This window comes from Mchenga conophoros, linkage group LG14 (assembly GCF_057382185.1).
Source record: "Mchenga conophoros isolate Kocher_MC1m ecotype Shallow Benthic linkage group LG14, M_conophoros_male_GT1.1, whole genome shotgun sequence".
NCBI classification, from domain to species: domain Eukaryota; kingdom Metazoa; phylum Chordata; class Actinopteri; order Cichliformes; family Cichlidae; genus Mchenga; species Mchenga conophoros.
Genome location: NC_140539.1, coordinates 26,831,022 through 26,847,787, shown reverse-complemented (window position 1 = coordinate 26,847,787; position 16,766 = coordinate 26,831,022). Strand labels below are relative to the sequence as shown.

General features: G+C 43.4%; 1 pseudogene; it reads right to left on the bottom strand.

The window, feature by feature from the left end:
• Positions 1–9,296: 9,296 nt before the first annotated feature.
• Positions 9,297–16,364, bottom strand: LOC146559917 (extracellular calcium-sensing receptor-like; annotated as a pseudogene).
• Between the last annotated feature and the right edge of the window lie 402 nt (positions 16,365–16,766).

The window sequence follows — 16,766 nt, the reverse complement described above, 5'->3', positions numbered from 1 at the left end:
TTTTTTTTTTTTCTTTCCTGACTGCCCGACAGACGGTAGCCTTGGAAACGTGCTCAGCGTCACCAATATTGTACAGAAAGCTCCCGTTTGCAAAGAAACGGAGTGCAGTACAAAGAATATGTAATGGACTGAGAGCATGTCCGCGATGTGTCACATGCGCAATATTAGGCCTGAGGATGTTATTCAAATAAATTATAGATTGTGCTGAGAAACGGTAACGTTCACACAGAAAATCATCAGGGAATGATAAAATGTCCAAACGCGCTCTGATCACTCTCTCCCGGCGGAGAGCTCTGCGGAGAATTTGGGCTTCAAGATCTACTGGCTCTTCGAGGTAGGGGCACGCCATGTCCGACACTTCCTACTGTCAGGTTTCGGACAAAGAGGCGGAGACAGTCAGGGTTAGTTGTAGTAAACCTTTTTTTTTTTTTTTTTTTTTTTTTTTTTTTTCTAAATGACATCAGAAACAGCAGTATGCGACATTACGTGATGGCAGAGCTTCAGTTCATCCTTTGTCATTTTTTATTTTTTTTATTTTTTAATAAATAGGACAGGGGGAATGAATGAGAGAGAGAGGGGGAGAGAAAGAAAGAAAACCAAAGGGGAGAAGAGACGGTGAGAAGGGGGGGAAGAGAGACAAAAAAAAAAAAAAAAACTCCTGGGTCACCTGTATGGAGAAAAAAAAAGAAAGACAAACAAACAAACAAAAACAAACAGAGGAGACAGCAAACAACAAAGAGCAACATAATAATAGAGAAAACAAAGCACCATCACAATAAACTAGCTAGTCATAGATATCAGTATTTACTAAGTAATAAACGATATTGTGCAGCACGCAAGATAGACAGCGCACAGTGTGCTTTGAGGCAGCAGCCAAGAAAGCTTTAGTCCGCGTCTGTGAATACCCATGTGTGCATACCTGTGTGGATCAGCATGCTTGCATTCCAAAGGTTTCTCCATGTAATGATCTGCTAGGGAGTGTGGGGGGGCCACAGCCCCGTCCTCCAGGGTGTGAAGCGGGTATGGAGGAGATCAAAACTCCAGACATCCAGAGGCCCCCAGAACACAAGAGACCAAGGAAGACCAACAGAGGGGCAGCCGCGCCACTGTCCCAGTAAGAGCTGAGGAGAGTCCCAGATGAGGGCTCGCCCAGCAGCCGCGGAGCAGAAGTCAGGGGGAGTTGCAGTGACGCGCCCATGAGCTCCGCCGGCCCCCAGCTGCGCCTGAGTGACCGAGCCCCAGGCCGAGAGGCCGGGGGCACCCCACCTCCAAAGGGGCCCGAGCGAGCCCCAGGCCCCAGGCCCCGACAAGCGGCCGCCAAGGAGTGAGCCGGTGTGTACCCGGACGCCCACCCCCAGACACAAAGAACCACCAACACACCGACACCTGAGGGAGTCCGCCACCGGCAGGGGAAGTGGTGGTGGGTGGAGATAGGCCTCCAAACCTTGGAGGGCCTGAGGTGTCCCCAGAGAGGTGGCGTCTGATACCCAACCTGACATATAGACACAGACATACAGGCACACACAGACACAAACATCCATTCCCACCCTCATGCTCTCATATGCACTCACTCCACACTCAACCAACGTGGAGACAGACATAAAGAGACGCTGTACACACAATCACACTCCCCAAGCGTACTCTACAAACCGGGTCTAGGTACCCGTGCCCCTGGAGGGGGGAATTGCACCCAGACCCAGGTGGTGTTACCCTTTTCCCTGCGGTGGGGAGAGGCAGACCACCCCGACTCCGCAGCAGCAGGGAGGCCCCACACCCCAGACCGCAGTCGGACGGCCAACTCCTCCTACTAGCCCTCCCACTCCAGCAGGCCGCAGAGAATGGGGGTGGGAGAAGACTCCAAACCTCCCTCCACCCGCTCATTGTAGTGTTGATGCATGTGTGTTCTAAGGTGCAATTAAAACCCAGGAGGGCATGGAGCTACCTGCCAAGGAGCAGCAGGTAAGCGCATAGTCCCTCCTGCTAACCCTCAATGACTAAGTGTATTTAAAATTGAGAGGTGGGCAACGACGTCAGGGGTGAGGTATACACCCTGATGGTGATTTGGACTCCGTGATTGTGCCCACCCCCAAGATCCTATATGTATGTGTAATGAGAGTGTGAATAATGTGAATGTCTAAGTTGTGGGATAAAATTGAGGCAGAGGCAGCCAGAAGGGGACAGGGGGGGGGGGGGGGGGGTAGCCTCCTCTGCACCCTGGTGACATACCCCCACTCCAAGGCCCTGCATGTGTGGGTGGTTGTGGAGGAGCGGGAAGAGGGAGGCAGCTGGAGATGGGGAGGGAAGGAAGGGAGGGGCAGGTAACCCCTCCCTGGGGCCAGCTCCCCCGCTGACCCCAGTAGGCACTCCCACCCTCCGCGACCCACCAGGGAAGGGGGGCCCAGGCCCATCAGACCGGGGGCCAGTGCAGTAGTGCCCCCCGGCTCCACAGAGCCCTGGACAGTCCACCCAACCCCACCACAGAGAAAACTGCACCCACCCCACCAACCACACATCTTCCAGACTACATAAGACGGTAAACGCCCTGTCCTGTCCCCCAGTCATGTCTGTGTGCACTTAACGCCTACGCGTGGAAATGGTAGGCTACACTACAGTTCACTACCGGTAAAAAATAAACTTAATACAGTATTTGATTTTTTTTTATAGAACAATAAAATAAAAAGTGCTGGCTGAGGAGCGCTGCCGTGTTGAACTTTGACCTCGGAGTGACGTGACGTTTGTTCTCACAACCAATAAAAGTGCAGAAAGTTGCAAATCAGGCATATTGTTCGTATATACACAAAATAAATAAATAAATAACGAAATAATCCCGATATTGTGCCAAAGACTGATTTACAAAGTTACTTTGTGTTCTATGTGTAATACCTTTGCTTAAATGACTAAATGGACTGTGTATTTATGACTCTGCGTTATAGTCCTGCATACATAAGTAACATTCATATGTACAGATTAAAATGTACAGAGATACAGTGGGGCAAAAAAGTATTTAGTCAGCCACCGATTGTGCAAGTTCCCCCACCTAAAATGATGACAGAGGTCAGTAATTTGCACCAGAGGTACACTTCAACTGTGAGAGACAGAATGTGAAAAAAAAAACCATGAATCAACATGGTAGGATTTGTAAAGAATTTATTCGTAAATCAGGGTGGAAAATAAGTATTTGGTCAATAACAAAAATACAACTCAATACTTTGTAACATAACCTTTGTTGGCAATAACAGAGGTCAAACATTTACTATAGGTCTTTACCAGGTTTGCACACACAGTAGCTGGTATTTTGGCCCATTCCTCCATGCAGATCTTCTCGAGAGCAGTGATGTTTTGGGGCTGTCGCCGAGCAACACGGACTTTCAACTCCCGCCACAGATTTTCTATGGGGTTGAGGTCTGGAGACTGGCTAGGCCACTCCAGGACTTTCAAATGCTTCTTACGGAGCCACTCCTTTGTTGCCCGGGCGGTGTGTTTTGGAACATTGTCATGTTGGAAGACCCAGCCTCGTTTCATCTTCAAAGTTCTCACTGATGGAAGGAGGTTTTGGCTCAAAATCTCACGATAAATGGCCCCATTCATTCTGTCCTTAACACGGATCAGTCGTCCTGTCCCCTTGGCAGAAAAACAGCCCCATAGCATGATGTTTCCACCCCCATGCTTCACAGTAGGTATGGTGTTCTTGGGATGCAACTCAGTATTCTTCTTCCTCCAAACACGACGAGTTGAGTTTATACCAAAAAGTTCTACTTTGGTTTCATCTGACCACATGACATTCTCCCAATCCTCTGCTGTATCATCCATGTGCTCTCTGGCAAACTTCAGACGGGCCTGGACATGCACTGGCTTCAGCAGCGGAACACGTCTGGCACTGCGGGATTTGATTCCCTGCCGTTGTAGTGTGTTACTGATGGTGACCTTTGTTACTTTGGTCCCAGCTCTCTGCAGGTCATTCACCAGGTCCCCCTGTGTGGTTCTGGGATCTTTGCTCACCGTTCTCATGATCATTTTGACCCCACGGGATGAGATCTTGCGTGGAGCCCCAGATCGAGGGAGATTATCAGTGGTCTTGTATGTCTTCCATTTTCTGATGATTGCTCCCACAGTTGATTTTTTCACACCAAGCTGCTTGCCTATTGTAGATTCACTCTTCCCAGTCTGGTGCAGGTCTACAATACTTTTCCTGGTGTCCTTCGAAAGCTCTTTGGTCTTGGCCATGGCGGAGTTTGGAGTCTGACTGTTTGAGGCTGTGGACAGGTGTCTTTTATACAGATGATGAGTTCAAACAGGTGCCATTCATACAGGTAACGAGTGGGGGACAGAAAAGCTTCTTACAGAAGACGTTACAGGTCTGTGAGAGCCAGAGATTTTCCTTGTTTGAGGTGACCAAATACTTATTTTCCACCCTAATTTACGAATAAATTCTTTACAAATCCTACCATGTGAATTCATGGATTTTTTTTTCACATTCTGTCTCTCACAGTTGAAGTGTACCTCTGGTGCAAATTACTGACCTCTGTCATCATTTTAAGTGGGGGAACTTGCACAATTGGTGGCTGACTAAATACTTTTTTGCCCCACTGTATGTACACAAGCGTGTACACAAAAGTCTACTGCCGATCTAGCTGCTCAGTGGTCGTACAGTCTCATGCAGAGAGCGTGGAGGTGTTGTCCATGGTGGATGTTAGCTTAGACAACATCCTCTCCTCCCCAGTCTGCTCAGTGGGCTTTAGCGGAACGCTAAAGCTGGCCCTCCCGACCAGTTTGTTAAGTTTCCCCCTGTCCCTCTCTGCCATTCCACCACTCCAGCAGACCACAACATAAAAGACAGCAGACGCCACCACAGTGTCGTAGAACATCCTTAGAATACGTACTACCTACATCATAACCAATCAAGTCCTGCTTTTTTTTAAATACAGAAGAGGATTTATTATTTACTGAAAGGCTATGCCTTAGTTTGCTTCTTTCATTATTGTGTTTCGCCCTGCATAAAATAGATAGCTTTTCTGATAACTACAGTCAGTACTCTCCTACTGGCATTAGCGGTGACCTAAGAGGCTTAACCGTAATATTGTTGCAGAAAATGAATCAATCATCGGAACTTTTAAAATCAACTGGCTCAGAGCTTGTTTATCTCAGTCTGATTCCATGTGGTTTCATATACCCAGATCTTTATTTAAGGACTAGGAGGAATTGATTTTCTATTAAGATGTGACTTTGAAACTAGTAAAATACCTGTTACACTCTCTAATTTTCACAAACAGATTCTTCATTTTTGGAAAATGATGTTTACACACAACTTTTCTCTTCACATGTCGACCCTATGGAACAATAGAGTGATAACTGCTAACAAAAAGACATTATTTATCAGAAACTGGTTTGAGAGTGGTATCTTGTTTGTAACTGACTTGCTGGATTTGAGTGGTGCTTTATTGGATTATGTGTCTTTCTCGAAGAGACACGACTTTAATTGTCCATTAAAAGAATACAGAAAAGTTTGCTGTGCTATCCCTTTGGCCCTAAAGCAGCTGATACGCAACACAATGCTACATTCTGAGGTCAATCCAGCGCTGCCAAACTTAAAAATTGGTAACTACAACCTAAATGATAGTAAATGTAACAATAAATTTATCAGTGTGAATTTCAAATCTATTCTTTTCCAGGGGTTTAACTCGGGTAGATATTTGCAGGCCCTTCATGGGGATCAGTCACTCATGGAAAAGGCGTTCTCAAAATTCATCAAGTGGCCTGTCACCCCAAAAGTAAAAGAAACTCATTTCAAGATAATTAATAATATATATCCAGTGTCTGAATTTCTAAAGAGGAGGTTTACATTTGAGGTTAATCAGTGTGCATTTTGTGATTCAGCCTGTGAAACATTACACCATTTGTTTTTCTCATGTCCTGCATCAGCTGCCTTTTGGTTAGAACTACACAGCTGGTTATCCCTCAAGATCAACGATATCCCCCAGTTTAATATTTCTGATATTATTTTCTATAAGGCTAAACAACATCCATCTGTCTCTACTGTGATTAACATTGTCATCCTGTTAGGTAAATACCATATACATTGTTGTAAATGGAGAAATAGAAAACCATCCTTTATATGGTTCATCAATGACTTGAAACATTATTTCATGTCACTTAAAAAACTGAAGTCAAGCAGATTTGCCACAATCTATGATGACATTTCCCATTTGCTACTGTTTTGATCATTACCTCTATTGTGTATCAACCTGTGCTCTTTTTTAATTCTTCCCCGTTAATACTGTGAATTTTTGTTTAGCCCCCTCCCCCCATATCCTTGCTGTTAGTTTTGTTGTATTGACTGTGTTCTTTTTTTTATTTATCCTCCACGAGAGTTCATTTGCACTATATTGTGTTATGTTGTTTGTGACTGTATTGCTCCATTTGTTAATAAAAAAAAAATAAAAAAAAAACCCTGGTGCACACCTGGACACAAAGAACCACCAACGCACCGATGTCTGAGGGCGTCTGCCACTAGCAGGGGAAGTGGTGGGGGAGATAGGCCTCCATACCTTCGAGGGCCTGAGATGTCCCTTGAGAGTTGGCGTCTGATACCCAACCTGACATATAGACACAGACATACAGGCACACACAGATACAGACATCCATTCCCACCCTCATGCTCTCATATGCAATTACTCAACACTCAACCAACGTGGAGACAGACAAAAAGAGACACTATACACACCTTTACCCCAAGGCCCTGCATGTGTGGGTGATTGTGGTGGAGCGGAAAGAGGGAGGCAGCTGGACATGGGGAGGGAAGGAAGGGAGGGGCAAGTGACCCCTCCCTGAGGCCAGCTCCCCCGCTGACCCCTGTAGGCACCCCCATACTCTGCAACCCGCCAGGGAAAGGGGGCTCAGGCCCATCCGGACCGGGGCCCAGTTCAGCAGCGCCACAGAGCCCGGGACAGTACCCGACCCCACCACAGAGAAAACTGCACCCACCCCGTCATCCACTCATCTTCCAGACTACACAAGACATTAGACGCCCAGGCTGAGATCTTCCTCCACCTCTCCTATATCTCCCCCTCCTGCAGAGTGAGTTCCTGAAGAGAGGAGACCTCCTGCAAGATTTAACAACCTCCCCCACCAGTTGAAGAGCCCCCCAGGTGGCTCGATGCACTGGCGGCACCCCGTGCCAGGGCTGGGCCCCATACACCCACCCGCCCACAACCCCAGCAACACACCAACCAGGACCCAAGCCCCAAGGCCCAGCCAGGGCCCCAGCCCAGAGATGGAGCACCCCCAGAACCCCACGCCTGTCCCGGACCCACCCAGGTGAAGCCAGGCTACCAGGTCAGTAACCCACGTCCATCAGCACAGACCCTCCCCTAGCCCCGCTGCACGCAGCCACGAGGAAACAGTCACCTAAGAGCCAACAGAGCCCTTAATAGGCCATGACCGCAACCCTCCAAGGAAGATGCTCCTGGGGAACCCCCCGACGCCCTAAGCCTGTCCCTACCCCCACACCAATCAGAACAGCGAAGGTAGGACCAAACTATGACCCCCCCGCCCCCACTAGGTGATGGAGCTGATCAAAGGAGCCCAGAGCAATTGATCTGATGTGGTGGCAGAGGCTGTATCAAGACTAATGTAATCTAATAGATAATTTCTATATTGGTTAGAATTAAGATTATTTTTATTTTTCCAGTTCATGAGGACTGTTTTCTTGGCTATGCATAGGGCAGTGAAGACCATATGGGCTATATTCAAGTGACATTATCTAAGCTGCCCAACAAACACACTAAGGGGGAAGCTGGAATGTTACATTTCAGACACTTTGATAAGTCTTCACATATCTCGCGCCAAAACTTCTGAACTGGTGGACAGAACCAAAGAGCGTGGATATAATTGTCCGGTGAATTGGTTTGGCAGTGTGAGCAGTTGTTGGTAGACGTAAAGCCCATCTTGAACATCCGATGGCCTGTATAGTGCACTCTATGTAATATTTTGTATTGAATTAATTGAAGACTGGGATTTCTAATTAAATGAAAGGTTTTTAAGCATATCTTAGACCAGAAGTTTTGATCTAAGTTAACTGATAAATCCGCTTTCCATTTTGCAATAGGAAGTGATATTGATTCATCCGTTTTAGAAAGCATTCTGTATATTTTGGAAAGTAATTTTGGGGTTTTAAGAGTAAGAAATTGAACCACACTTGGTGGTGTTTGTATAGTTCAACTTGACCCGGTTTAAATTTCTTTTTTACTATGGATTTAATTTGTTGATATTCTAAAAATCTTTTCTTGTTGATCCCATATTGTGTAACTAGTCCGTCAAATGGAATAAATTCTGTTCCTTCTAATATATGTTCTAAGTATTTGATTCCTTTACCACTCCAATCTGGAAAGTTTATCATATTGTTTTGTAATATGTCAGGGTTGTTCCAGACAGGTGTACGTTTGCATGGGATTAATGAAGACTCCGTCAATTTTAGAAACTCCCACCATGCTGTCAGAGAAGAGCTGACGCTTTTGAAGCATTCATGTCGTTGGATGTTTGAGCTTATAAATGGTAGGTCTGAAATCTCTAGATTATTGCAAAGTGCTTGTTCTACATCTAGCCAGGATTCATCTAAGGAATCAAGTGTTATGTCTTGATTGCTTATAATCAGGGGTGCACATAAGTGGTCTGCAGGTGCGCATGCGCTTTTAAAATAAAATACGTGCACCAGATAAGAAGTTGCAAAGCGTGTTTGCTTACATAACATTTTCTGGAGGAGGACAGACATTTGTTTAGAACTCTTCAAGATGTCGAAGAAGCAAGCTCCTTTAACCCTTTAAGCAATTACTTTGGTGTTCCTCCACCTCCAAAGAACTGTCAGAAGGAGCCCGAACCGCAAAAGAAGCGCGTATTCTCGGAAAAGTGGTTCGGACAAAAAGAGTGCCTTTTAATATAAAAGGCACCCCTGCTTATAATCCAAAATTATTGCTCAAAAATAAAACATTCTTGTATTTAAAACTTGTTAAAACGCTAACAATCTTGCATAAAATTCATTTATGTGAAAAATGGATTAAATCTTCTTTGTATCAACTATTTCTGTTGTTGATACTTTCAAATTCACATGCTTGGTTATGGAGTGTAAGAGTATTATAAACCCTGGTCAATATATTTTGAATACAAATCAGATTCAGAAAAGTAAGAAATAAAAGACTGAGTAATATGAGTATTAAATGAATCGAATTGTTTATATATTTATGATCTAATAATTTAAATGTATTTATTTTCATCCATGTATTTTAATTTATGTGGAAAAATGTTTACAATTCAGCGCCACGACCCATTATAGCCTTTTTTGTGTTCAATTCTGGTTTCAGCAGGATGATGTAACATTTGGGTCCAAACAGTGTGATCAAAAGACCAAAGCTCGAGGCCAGGATGGCAAATGCCTCCACTGCATCTGCATAATTTCCAGGTGAGCTTATATAAACAGGAACAAAAGCCACCCACACAGCACAGAAGATCAGCATGCTGAATGTGATGAGCTTGGCCTCATTAAAACTATCAGGGAGATTCCTCACCAGGAATGCAATTAGAAAACTGAGGACAGCCAACATGCCAATATAGCCTAATAACACTGCAAAACCAAAAGGGGACCCAACTGCACACTCATAAACAATCATATCATTGTGGTATTGGGTGTTTTTATGTGGAGATGGGGAAGCAGAAACAAGCCAAGCAGTGCAAATGGCTGCTTGAACAGATGCAAGGCACAGAACTGTTCCTCTCTGCTGCATAGCACCAAACCACTTCAGACTGGTTCCCCCTCCTGGCTTGGAGGCTTTGAACACAGCCAGAACAACCATGGTTTTTACCAGGATGCATGAGACACACAGCACAAAGCTGATGCCAAATGCTGCATGTCTGAGTTGGCATGTCCACAGCCTGGGTCGTCCAATAAACAGCAGTGAACAAAGAAAGCACAACTTAAGTGACAGTAATACCTGGAAACTAAGTTCTGAATTGTTGGCACGTACTATGGGTGTTTTGTGATGGTAGATAAAGATCCCCAGAACAACAGCACATGTACATGCGCCCAGCAGTGAGGTTGCTGTCAAACAAATACCCAAAGGCTCATGGTAGGAGAGGAACTCTGTCTTCTTTGGAACACAATGGTCACGTTGGGGGTTTGACCAAAAGTCCTCTGGACAACTGGTGCACCCCAGGGAGTCTAATAAAAGGTAGAAAGATGAAGAAAGGGGAGGATGGTAAAATGCATATTATATACAGATACGAATTAAATTTTATTTTTATGCAATGTTGAAAGATAAACACTTACTGCTTATATTACTGACTTTTCCGTCAGAACAAGGGATGCAGTCAAAACAGCATTTGGGTTCCCCCTTCTTTCTCACCATGTGGGTACCAGGTGGACAGCTCTCACTGCATACCGATTGAACTGGCTGTTGGACAAAATATAAATAAATATTGCCTGCTACAATTTTATGTAATACAAATGTCATAAAAGATAACTGTCAAATAAAAACATATCAAACCTTTTTGGAATTAAAGTTCCAGAAGATTTTGTCTTCATCAAGTAAGATTTCTTCACCTTTGAAAGCTGACCCCTTAACCTCACCCACATTCTGAACTGTAGTGCTTCCATCAGGGAGCCACAACCAGTTCATCACATCGTAAATTGGCACAACATCACCATTTTCATCAAATGACACTTGATCACCAAATGGAGTGGTGAAGTTTACCCTTTCCAAGTAATAAACAAGCTGTTAAAAGGTAATATATAAGAAATTAATTTCACAGTGCAGGGAGTGGCACCCACTATCAAGTAACCAAATTAAATCTAACACTTAACCCTTTAAGACCTACCATAGAACCAAGTCCGCCAGAGCTTACTTTATACTTTTACATGCTGTGGAGCCATTTTTGGGAGCATTTCAAGTTGCTATACATCAATACAACCATTATAGCCCAGATTTTAATAATATGTATTCATTAAGTGCATAGTAATTACATAAATTGCAAAAAAGTGCAATAAACTACAAAAAAATTGAAAATCGTTTTTGCTTTTTTAACATATATTTCTAGTTAGAGAAATTTAAGAGGTTTATCCTTCAAAACTGTAAATACAAAAAAGTTGCACAAAATAGTTTCCCACCACAGGAAATTTATTTTGAGTGTCTTCATAGTTTTATTTTTGAAATACACCAATTTTTATACACTGCAGGAAAAACGAAAATAAATATTATAGTGGAAATTTGCAAAAAAGCAGCATATGCATCAAAATAAACTATTTCCAGCAGTGCAATATGAGTCCTAAGCATCCCAGAAACGACACAGAAAGTCATAAAGTCAAAGATAACTTTTAAAAAGACCAGTATAGGCCCTGAGGCCCTGATGGTAAAAAAGACTACATTTCCGCGAAAATGACGTCACTTCCAGTTTCGGGCAGGTAATGGCGGAAATGCAAAAGTTCGCGCTGACGTCTATTCCAACGTAGGAAGTGTTATGAACAGCTGATCGGATCGGCAAAGCGTGTTTCTGGAATATTATGTTTTTGTTCCTGCAAGTGCTTTTTATGCAGTTTTTGCAAAGCTTTATGTGGAAGGAAACCGTGACCTAGGACAAGCTGATGGCATAAGATGTAAGTACAACTCCTCCGGTTTCATATGCAAAAAAAAATTTTGCGCTAGCTTAAGTGGTTGCAGTGCTACCGGGATTTAAAAATAGTTACGCAAAACAGAGCGTGCCCACTCCGATCGGCTCTAAAGGGTTAATATACCTGTACATATTAAAGGCATTGAAATCGAGTTCTAAATTAAACAGGAACATCTCCAATTGTGCCATATATATGCATACTAGTTAATGTGCTCTAATATAAATATATTAAACACTACTTTTGCTCAATATGAAAAATCCATTTAGCTCTCTTCAGCTCATTTCATCTTATTGAATTGTTTTTTTTTTTTTATCCAACAATTTTTTTTCTGAAAGTAATTATAGAATAAATGGTTTACTCAGATGAAGATGAAGTATAAATTAATAACTCACCTCCCATAGCTCCAGTGATTGCAGAGTGGCACAGCTGTGCCCACTGAAAGGCCCTCTTCCTGGCTTGCATTGCAGCATGTCATCAAGGGAATATGCCAGGGCATAAACGGCTTTGTACACATTGTACTCAGGCCGGAGGTTGGAAATGTCCAAGAACTCAGTGTTAACATTTTCTAGATCTTCCTGTCCAGTGCATATTGCACCTCCACCTTCCACCCAACCTGCTGGAGCTGGTGCAAATCTGCAAATGTAAATTCCCAAAACTCATTCACCTGAAATATATGTTTGAATCATATTATTAATAGCTGTATGTGTGTGTGTGTGTATGTGTGTGTGTGTTTTAAAAGGACCAAATAAAAGTTTCGCAGCTAACACAGTAAAGTTTTGAACTCTCACCATTGTCTTTCCATAGCTATTACTGTCAAGTAGATCAGGGCGTATTTGTAATAGGAATTCCCTGAGCCCTGGTATTTCTCCTCGACGAATAGCAATGCCCAGTGTACCACCTAGGTATGGCATGAGCTCAGGTGTTTGAAGCACAGCAGCTGTTGCTGTCCAGCCTTCACTGGCTAACCACTGTAGGCCTGTTACATTCTGCCTTTCTATCTGTGCATTTTATTTCATCAGATATAAAAAGTAGTATTGTAAATGGCAACAACTGACATCATCATGACATTGAAGTACTTGCTTGACTTAAAATTAATTCTATATCATTATTTTTCTGTAGTCCACTCAAATAAAGACATAATACATGTATTAACCAGTTTAGAGAAACAAATTCTTTTAAAACTGCACCTCTTCCATAAGGTTTATCATGTGAGTCTCAAACACAAAGGCAATGACCACACTAGCTGTGGATTTCTTCATCACATTCACAATCCTTCTGAGTTCATCTGTGTCTTTGTCAGTGGGTAAAACTTCAACATAGGCAAGGCAACCTTCTCCAGACACACTCAGCTCAGATTGTAAGGATCTGGCTGCATGAAATCCATAATCATCATCAGTGATGAGCAGACCTGCCCAAGTCCAGCCAAAATGTTTTAGGATCTGAATCATAGCTCGTACCTGAGTGAATACAGATTAAAACATGAGTGCTGCTCATCAGCTGCTGTTGACTTTTTGTATTTGTCCAGATTGATTTTTAACCTGGAAAGCATCACTTGGGATCGTCCTAAAGAAGGATGGATACTTTTGACGGTCACTCAAACAGGAACATGTGGCAAAATAACTCACCTGTGAAAAACAGACAATATGTTGTACATTATTTTCACATTAAATTTACAATTACAGGATTATAAACAAAAATGACATTTTATGGTTAAAGTGATAACTTACCATGGGTACTCTGTACAAACCTAAGACGCTGGAGATAGCAATAGAACGTGTAGAGGAAGAATCACCCACAATCCCTACAACTGGAGGATTTCCAACACATGTATTATGTAATATAATTTGTTCCTCTTGACCACTGACTAATGACAACGCTCCACGGAATCCAATTCCAAGTTCAGCACAGTTGTCATAAAGAGTGTATCCCAACGTCACATTAGGTAGCAAGCTGGAGTTGTTGTTGATCTCGTCAACAGCAAAAGCCATGGTTTGTGCCAGCCTAAATCCTTGTACATTGAAACTAACAAAAAACATTTTGATTTGAAAAATACATCAGGATACGTAGAAATTAGCTGAGCTTTATTAATCAACAAAATATAATTACTTATACTAATATATTAATATAATTACTTAATATTTATATTACCATTAGGTTTGTCCTGTTTCTCTCTTTTTTTCTGTTGTTTCCTTGTCATACTTACCTGTGGCAAGTAGGCTGTTCTGGCTGTGAGGTAAATAACAGGTCAGAAATGCTTGAGAAAAAGTGGACTGGAAACAGTCCTCCCAGGATGACATCTCCGCTCTTCTGCATTCTGTTTATATGAAATTGCTCCTGTAGTCGGCACGAGGAGGGAAACAGAGAAGAGGGTATAGTATAAGAAAAATAAGAATACTGCACAATGAACAAGAGCAAATTGCTTTGTAAAAATGAGCTCATGACAGCTTTCAGATTTTCGGACCCTAGTCATTTCATTTTATTGCTTTGCCATTCCCTTTTATTGAGATGCTGTGTTGATGAATTTTCCATACCACCCATGTGAGAAAAACAAGGTGAAAGGGCGGGGCCTAAAACACATTTCATCAGAGATTGGTTTTGTATCGAGGAAGACTTAGGTAACGCTGTGAGTGTATTACTTTTGTTTATTTTATTCCTTTTTAATGTTATTTTATTTTTCAACAGTTATAAAGGAAGAATGATTTTCTTTTGGTTCAACCAAAATATGAGGTGCACACTGAGAGATATATCAAATTATTGTCGAATTATAATTCATGTACAGCAAAATTCATGGTAAATGTCTCAAAAGGGAATGATAAAAAAAAAAATTCCAAGTTCAAAGTTTGGGTTTTCTTTGAAAAAATATCAGTATATTTTTTTTAATCAATATTATTATTTTGAATGCCAGACTAAGTGGACTGGTACCGATCTCATTTCTTGAGACTGGTACCAGTCCAGGTGGGTAGTGGTGAGGGTTTCCTTAGGTTGTAGAGCATGAGGCCAATAAGGAAAGTAGATGGTTGGCATTGACACAATACAGATGGCTGATTACAGAGCCTCGGGAGGCTGAAGTGAAGTAGAAGGTAAGTAATAAGGAAGGGGAGCTGGTAATTGAGTTTAGTTTCTGGCTTGCGGTTGCGCATTCCGCCTTCACGTTGCGCCGTAAGATGGCCACACCGACGAGAGCGCCCAGTCATCTCAGCAAAAATGTTATTATTTATTTTGTACTGCTTTCTATTTCTGTGCGCATAGCACAATCATATACTTGACATGAAACACAAATGCTTTGGGAGCTACGTTCGTCAGCCAGTTCAGATGTTACAGTAGGTTTCGACACCGTGAACGCTCTGCTACCTGGGATCCTTTGTTTACAAAGAGGGGGAAATGCGCCGGATTTTTGAGCCGATCCCGACAGAGAAACAGCAAGCCACCTCTGCCCAGCATCCTGCTCGTGAATCTCCAGTCTCTGGACAACAAACTTTCACTGTTTACCAGGGAGACCGAACGAAGGACTCAGGTAAGAGAAGGGGAGGAGGGGTGTGCTTTATGGTTAACTCTTTGTGGGCTAGAGATGTGTGTATCTTAAAAATGTACTGCTCTCAGAGCCTCAAGCTGCTGACCAAGTCAGACCTTTTTACCTCCCGAGGGAGTTCAGTTCAGTTCTCCTTTCAGCTGTTTACATCCCCCCACATGCTGATAAAGCTACGGCTTTGGACGAACTGTATAACATCATTATTGGACTTGAGAACAAAAATCCCGAAGCTGCCTTTATTGTGCTGGGAAACTTCAACAGAGCCAACATGAAGTACTATCAACTATCAACACATCTCCTTCTCCACAAGAGGTGATCAAACACTGGACCATTGTTACACTCCATTCAAAGAGTGCTACAAACCACTCCCCCACGCAGCTTTTGGCAAGGCTGACTATTGTTCCATACTGCTGCTGCCTGCGTACAGACAAAGCCTCAAACAGGAAAAAACTGTTTCCAGGGTCATCTACAAATGGGACAGTGAGGCTGAGGGGGTCCTACAGGGCTGCTTTGAGACAACTGACTGGCAGATATTTGTGGATGCAACTGATGGCAAAATCAATGAACTTACAGACTCTGTCATTGGATATATTGGAAAATGCATGGACAATACCATCACTAAAACCACCGTCCGGATATATCCAAATCAGAAACCCTGGGTAAATAAAGACATTTGTGCCATGCTAAAAGTGCGGACCTCTGCCTTTAACTCCGGGGACGCTGATGCATATAAAGCAGCCAGGTACGACCTCCGAAAGTCCATAAAAAAGGCCAGAAACGACTACAGGGACAAAATGTCCAGCTACCACAGCTTTGACACCAGGCAACTGTGGAATGGACTGCGCTGCATCACTGACTACAAGAAGGACAACACAGGCAGTGCTCAGCCCGCCGCAACTCTCGCAGACGAGCTTTGCAACTTCTTTGCTCGTTTTGAAGGCGACAACAGAGAACAGATCCTCTATCCTGAGGAGGACAGTGAGGCTGCAACTCTAACCCCAAAACAGAAGCTTTGAGATGGACTTTCAAAAAGGTCAATCCTCACAAAGCTCCGGGTCCGGACGGCAGCCCAGGCCGGCTTCTCAGAGCGTGTGCCGACCAGCTGGCAGAGGTGTTCACCAACATCTTCAACCTCTCCCTGAGGCAGTCAGTGGTCCCCACGTCCCTCAAAACATCCACCATCATTCCCGTTCCTAAGAAATCCGTGGTCTCTTATCTGAATGACTACCGTCCTGTTTCACTGATGTCCGTAATCATGAAGTGCCTCGAGCAGCTGGTCAAAGGTCACATCTGCTCCTCCCTCCCTGACACACTGGACCCCCTTCGCCTATCGGACAAACAGAGCCACTGAGGGTGCCATCGTCCTGGCAATGCACACCACCCTCACTCACCTGGAAAAAGGGAATACATATTCATGAATGCTCTTCATCGACTACAGCTCAACATTTAACGCCATTGTGGAGTACACCAGGCACAAATACACGCACACGCAGGTATGTACTGCCAAATTCCACATTTATTGACGTGTTTGTTTTGACAGCTGAATCAGTCGCACAGCCTGACAGCTCACGAGCCCAGCTGATC